This window comes from Cygnus olor, chromosome 2 (genome assembly GCF_009769625.2).
Source record: "Cygnus olor isolate bCygOlo1 chromosome 2, bCygOlo1.pri.v2, whole genome shotgun sequence".
NCBI classification, from domain to species: domain Eukaryota; kingdom Metazoa; phylum Chordata; class Aves; order Anseriformes; family Anatidae; genus Cygnus; species Cygnus olor.
In genome coordinates, this window is record NC_049170.1 from 39,648,003 (window position 1) to 39,655,061 (window position 7,059).

A 7,059-nucleotide genomic window follows, 5' to 3' on the forward strand; every position below is an offset into this window, starting at 1 on the left:
ATTGAGTTGATGATGTAAAGGATGCAAAAAGAGGAAAGAATCTGGCACCTGAAAATTTTTACAATTCATTACTATTAGTAGCATCACAGCCTCTCCTATTTAGCTATTAGTCAGTACTCTGACTTGAGAAAAGGGACTGAAAACAAGAACCTTTGTTTCTATCTTGGTCTATTTAAAACTAGTTTATTTTAATCATACTAGCTAGCTTAGACTTTGTATTGGTTTATCTACATTTTATGGTATTCATAATAGTCATATCAGTCTAGTTCTTTTCTGAATCATCTCCCATTTCTTATTATTCCGCTAGATCAAGATGACTCCAGCAAGGGTCATGTCAATATATAAATAAAGAAAAAAAAAAATCAAAACTTGCTAGTTCACTCTGTCTCGATATGACTTAAGTGATCATAAATCCAAAATTTATGTAGATTTATAGAAGAATCCTTATGTTACCTTTCTTACAGCCCCAAAACTTTCATCTCTCTCCAAGTTATTATGGAGTTAAGCTAAATTGATTATTCACCATTTCTGACAATTTTCTGAGTTTCTTATTATTTTTATTATATTTTTATTAAAAATATAATCTTCATATGTAATCAAGATTTTTTAGCCTACATATTGGCATTCCATATTCAAAACCAGAACATTTCCCACTAAGCTTTTTCAAAAGGAGTTTTTTAAACCTCTAAAAATATTGAGGTTGGGGGTGAGGGGGGTTAGGGGCTTAGTCTGTCTGGTAGACTTTAGAAATGAAACTGTTTTTCAAGGAGAAAATAAAATGTGTCATTTTAAAAAAATTGTTTGTTGTTTTATTTTGTTTTCCAGCAGAAAGTGTTTCCAAAAATAAACATAGATTCATGTATAATTTCTGTTGGATCAGCAATAGTTTTCAGTACCTGAAAAACACCTAGTAGCTAAACTGGTTCCTTTAAACAGGACATTTATAAGAAAAGAAAAACAGTCTTTTTTGGATTTTTAAAATATTCCTTTTTTTTTTTTTTTTTTTCAAATTAGAAATTACATTTTTACCAGTGGATGTGACCACTGCATGCTGTTGACACATTTTTAAACTACCTGGAGTACTGTGTTCGGCTCCAGGGCCCCCAGCACAAGAAGGACATGGAAATATTAGAATGAGTCCAGAGGAGGGCCACAAAGATGATCAAGGGGCTGGAGCACCTCTCCTGCAAAGACACACTGAGTGAATTGGGGTTGTTCAGCCTGGAGAAGAGAAGGCTTCAGGGAGAACTTATAGGGGCCTTCTAGTACCTAAATGGGGCTTACAGAAAAGCTGGGAAGGGACTTTGTCAGGGAGTGTAGTGATAGAACAAGTGATAATGGCTTTAAACAAAAGAGGTTAAGTTTAGATTAGATGTAAGGAGGAAATTCTTTACTCAGAAGGTGGTGAGTCACTGGAACAGGTTGCCCAGAGAAGCCGTGGACACCCCACCCCTGGAAGTATTCAAGGCCAGGTTGGAGGAGTCTTTGGGCAGCCTGGTCTGGTGGGACGTGTCCCCCTACCCATGGCAGGCCAATTCGAACTAGATGGTCTTTAAGATCCCTTCCAACCCAAGCTATTTTATGATTCTGATTCTATGATCCTATGATTCTTTGATTCTATGTTTCTCTGATTCTCTGATTCTATCATGCTTTATAAATTTTCAGTCATAACCCTACATCATAAAGAATATCTGAAGTCACCTATGCTCTGGGTAACAGAAAAAGAGAAAAAAGTAGTTCAGGAATTTTTCCAAAAGTTATTATGACTGTGATCTAGTGGTGGCTGGAATAACACAAAGACTGTAGACTAGTGAAATTAAACCACCACACAGATATTATAAGCAGTTGTTTACATAAGGTGCTCAATGCCCAATATAGTTTCAAAACAATTATTATTTTTGTTGCTGTTGTTGTTGTTGTTTATTTTATTTTTATTTTTTTATTTTTAGCAACAACTTACCTTTGGTGATTTATAAACATTTTGAAAGGGAAATTTTTGTTAAATGAATCAACAGTTTTTCACTTCCACAGATTTATACATAAAATGGTCAAAATGGAGTATCGTGATCATGTAGTCTGACCCCTGGGTAAAATAATGTTTTCCTTATACTTGTATCCTGGCATTGTTTAAAATTTCTAATGATAGCAACTACATCCAAGTGTGTAGGTTTGAGGATCCATTATCTTTACTGTCAGAAATGTGCATTTTATTTTTGCTGTATCTCTCTGGTTTCAGCTACCAGTCATTACATCATGTCACATGTCTACCAGCCAGGTAGAAGAAGTCTGTGTTACCAGATTTCCACTTCCTAGACTTCAAGACACTTAAAGGTTTGGAGAAAGACACCCCTTAACCTTCCCTTTGATATGTTAAGTCAATGGAGCACCTGAAGAGTCTCTCTCTCTAAGATATGTTTTCCTCCTCTTTAATCCTTCAGCTTTTTTTAAATCCTTCTTTATATTACCAGACCTTTTCATGTGCAGACGTTAGACTGAGGGTCTCTTCACCATGAGACGGTGGTACAATTTCTTCCTCTTTTGACTTTTCTTGGTCCAGGATTTGCATCAACTCATTGACTACACTTTGTCACATTGGGCTTTTTTGATTAGCTGGTGAGCTACTATAATCCACTGCTTTCCAAATCTTTTTCGTCTTGCTCATTTGAAGTATGGGTCTCTCCTGCAGGTACAGCTTATGTTTCTCTTTCTAAGTGTGACTTTCCATTTCACTGTTATATAGCACTTGGGTTCAGCTAACCATGGCAACTATTAGTTATCACTATTTACCACTTTCACGATATCTGTGTAGCCTATATACTTTATACTTTTATACTTCACATACTTATAAACAATCTTTACATTTATACATATGCTACATTTTCTTCAAGATATTGCTGATTTTAAAATTAAAAAAAAAAAAAAAGGCCCAGGACTGGGTGCTATGATGCTCACAAAAAATCACACTCACATCATTGGGATTCACTTGCCACTACATTTTAAAAACTGACAAGCTTTCAGTCTATCTAGTATGTTGATTATATATCTATCTACTTTTTAATGAAAATCTTCCCTGGTATTATATCCGCAGGTTACCCCAACTATATGGCATCAATGCCAGTACTTTTATCAGCCAAAATTATAATTTTAAGTAAGCTGTTCACAGGCTTAAAAGTTATTCCTTTCACTTTGCCCACAAAACTGAAGAAAATTAGATTCATATCTGTATTTCTTAAGGTAAAAATTAAGATGAGTGGAAAAAGGCCCAACAATGCACAACAAACTTTTAGTCTTTGTTAAAGACTAAGAGTCCTCTCCATCCTCTTCCATGTAATAGGCCAATTCATCTCAGGCTTACTAATTGGAAGAGTTCTTTTTCATAGAGAAATATTCCCTGTTTAGATACAATAAAATTTGTTTTATGATAAACCCACATTATGATTTTTTTTTTTTTTTTTTTTTTTTGCTATATGTAATGTAATCCACAGATATTAGAAAATTAAGATGAGGTTTAATTCTTCCTCTTAAATATATAATTGTATATCTATTCAAGCTCCTTAGTATCAGGCTCGTGATTTGGTTTTAGGTGTACCAGAAAATTACCACTTTAATCATGTGTGTTAAAAATGATTTAAAAAATCCTTTTTACATGAAAATATTTTGAGTTTAACTTAAGACTTGCATCTGATTTAAAAAGGGTTATACTCCAGCACAATACCTGTTGGACACGAGACTGTGATCCATAAATCTACAGGCATTTTTTTCATTACAATCTGAACATATACAACCAAAAGAAATTTGTGTAATTTTTTCCAACAGAATATTCTGACTGGAAGAAAATCCTTGTGCTTTATTTACTGATTTCAGTTCTCTGGCAACAGGAACTATAAGACTTCATGACTTCACTTATTTGAGGTGTAAATGTATGTGGGTGTGTTTGCATCTGCATATTTATACTCGTGTTTGTGTGTTGTAGCCTCATGATCCAAGTAACATGTTATTGCCATCACCACTGACAGGCCACAAGCTTTGTATTTATGCTGCAAATTATCAGAAGTAGGATTTGTCAGGCCTGATTTGTCTTGCTAGATCTTTGTTATAGTTTGTTTAGCTAACAGCAATTTTCTAGTTACTAGGTAACTACTACCAATTTCTTTAGATTTTGTTTAGCTTTGTGTGATTGTGTGCTGCAATGTCTATTGCTATGATAATTCTGATATATTTTTGTAAGTAATATGCAGTAAAAAACAGTAGTTATTCAGTGCACAAAGGACTATCTGTGACTTCATAATAATAATGTCGTATAGAGCATAGGCATAGGATGGTAACAGAGTCCTTGCAACTGTGGGTACGGGACAAATTAAGAGGCCCCAGCACTGTAAATAATTCATCATTACAATGTACAAAATAAAAAGAGAGGTATGTTTTATTGAAAAATATTCAGTGAATTTTCAGTCTTAGCCTTATTTGTAAACAATATGGTAGGGTAGGAATTTACACAACACCTTAAATGGTTAACAGAGTCATCTATCCTTAAGATAAATACAACCCTGATATTTACCACAGATTCCCTCACTATCCCCACACCCCGTTATTTTGGATTTTTCTCTATGAAACCTTCTGATGCTCCATCACAGAACTCTGTTGCCAGGGCTGAGACTTTTGTGTCATGTCTAGGGGTTGTCACAGTCACTTCCACAACTAGTGTTTTGAAACTCTTTATATCATGAACTGCTAACTCTGCTCCCCTACTAGCACTAGGACTGTTTAAAGGAGAGCAGTACAAAGACTAGTTTAGCAGCTGTACCCTTTAGTGACAAACTAGATTTTTTTAACCTGTGCAACAGAATGAGGACCTCCACTGTTTCCATTAAAATGTTTGCTTTTGACACTTTGTATGACCTTGGAGTGATCATTTAAACAGGAATACTCTGACCCAGCAGAGCAGTGATGAAACAGCCTGAAGGGTAACTGTTAGGAATGATTCAAAGAGGCTTTCATTTCCCCTGCTCCAAACATGGCCAAGTATCACTCTGTCTCAGTTCTTTTCTTTGGCCTGATCCTGCTGTGCTGTAAGTGCTGCAAGCTAAGAAAACATCAGGTTTCTTGGTGTCTTTCATCAAAGACACCCTTATGGTGGCATTTCTAGTCTTCTTTGCATTAAGAAAGCAAACTGAAACTAGCATGAGTTAAAGACAGGTAAGCCCAAAAGAATCACCTATTGACTTCACTTCTTAATACAGATCTCTATAAACATTATCTCCCTTTGATGAATTTCTCTGTTCATTGGTGATCCTGTCACATTTGCAACAGCAGAGAGACTGCTCACTTAGGTCTTAAGAAAGGCTGAAAGAGCTGGGGATATTTGGCCTGGAGAAGAGAAGACTCTGGAGAGACCTCATTGTGACCTTTTAGTATTTAAATGGGTCTTATAAAAAAGATGGAGAAGGACTCTTTACTTGGGTAGATAATGATAGGGCAAGGCGGAATGCCTTTTTATACTAAAAGAGGATAGATATAGACTAGATATTTAGGAAGAAATTCTGCATTGTAAGGGTAGTGAGGCATTGGAACAGGCTGCCCAGAGAAGTTGTGGATGCCCTATCCCTGGAGGTGTTCAAGGCCAGGCTGGATGGGACCTTGGCCAACCTCGTCTAGTAGGTGGCATCCCTGCCCATGGCAGGGGGGTTAGAGTTAGATGATCTTTAAGGTCCCTTCCAAACCAAGCCATTCTACGATGCTATGATCTGTAAGAATTACTGTGAGGACTCACTCATCACCTAGATATGCTAGCAATGCAGGCAGCTTTTTTTTCACATTCCTCGCCCTCTTTCTGCTTCTGACCTTATGTTGCTTGTGTTGAATCTACAAATTCCATCCAGGCTCCAGGAGTCCTAATGTGGGCACTTCACTACTTGTGCATCCTGCTGTATCACTACAGCTGCCCTAAAGAGACAATGATTATCTGCTGTTCTTTCAGCCCTAATGGAAGGATGACCTGGGAGAGGCACAAAAACATAGTTTTTATAAGGCTGTCAGCTGAGGTAGCAGCTGACTTAAAAAACAAATACATTAATTAATAAATTAAAAAACAAAAACAAAAAAAATCAGAGCAGCACAGCAGTTATGTCTGCAAAGTCATGTGGCTGGTATCTCAGGTTGTGCTGGGAAAAAAAGAGCAGAGGGCTGGGCACAGGACAGCCTGGGAATCCAGGCAGCATGCCCACTGCAAATTAACAGTCATGCATTAATTTTCTACCTTCTATTCAAAATGCCATCAAAAGGCTAAGTGTGATTTGATCAAAATAAACATACCTCCTGATCATCAAGCAACACACAAATCAGAACTAATGACTGTGAAAACTCATCATATAGGAAAGAAGAGGAATAGGACAATGAGGGAAACCACAGAAACCAGAAATAAAACCTCCTGGCTTTACAAAAATTTAGTCCTACTTATTTGTTATTTCTTCCACATAGATTCAACACTAAAACAATTTCTTCAAAGTCTACCTGCATCTATCAGTTGTAGAATAGAGACACTACCACATTATAACACGACTTAATATCTGGTACAGGGCATTTGATAGCTAGCTATATTTTAACAACACAGGTACAAGACTTATCGTGAGAGTATGAGCAATAAATGCATTAAAAGAAATAAAAGTTGCCTATGGATGGTCTGAGAACAGAAAGGAAAGACTGTACATACTGAGGGAATCATTTCCTGGGAGTTACACAGTGAACTCAATTAATTCATTTTTTTAAAGAGCTTTGAAGTTCTATACTGATGGTAAGCAACATTAATTCAACTGCTACCCCTCCTCTGCTTTGCTTAATTATTTCACAGTCATAATCACAAACTCTTTAATACTTAAAAATAATTTCTTAATCTGACTTTCCTGCTCTAAGAAATATTCTGTAATCCCACAACTCCTTACACTATGCTCAAAAGAAAACCAAACCAAACCAAACCTTTAAAATTTCATTTTATTACCCTACTATATGTATATATATATATTTTTTTTTTTTCTGTTTGGTGGTCAATGCACATATAATAAG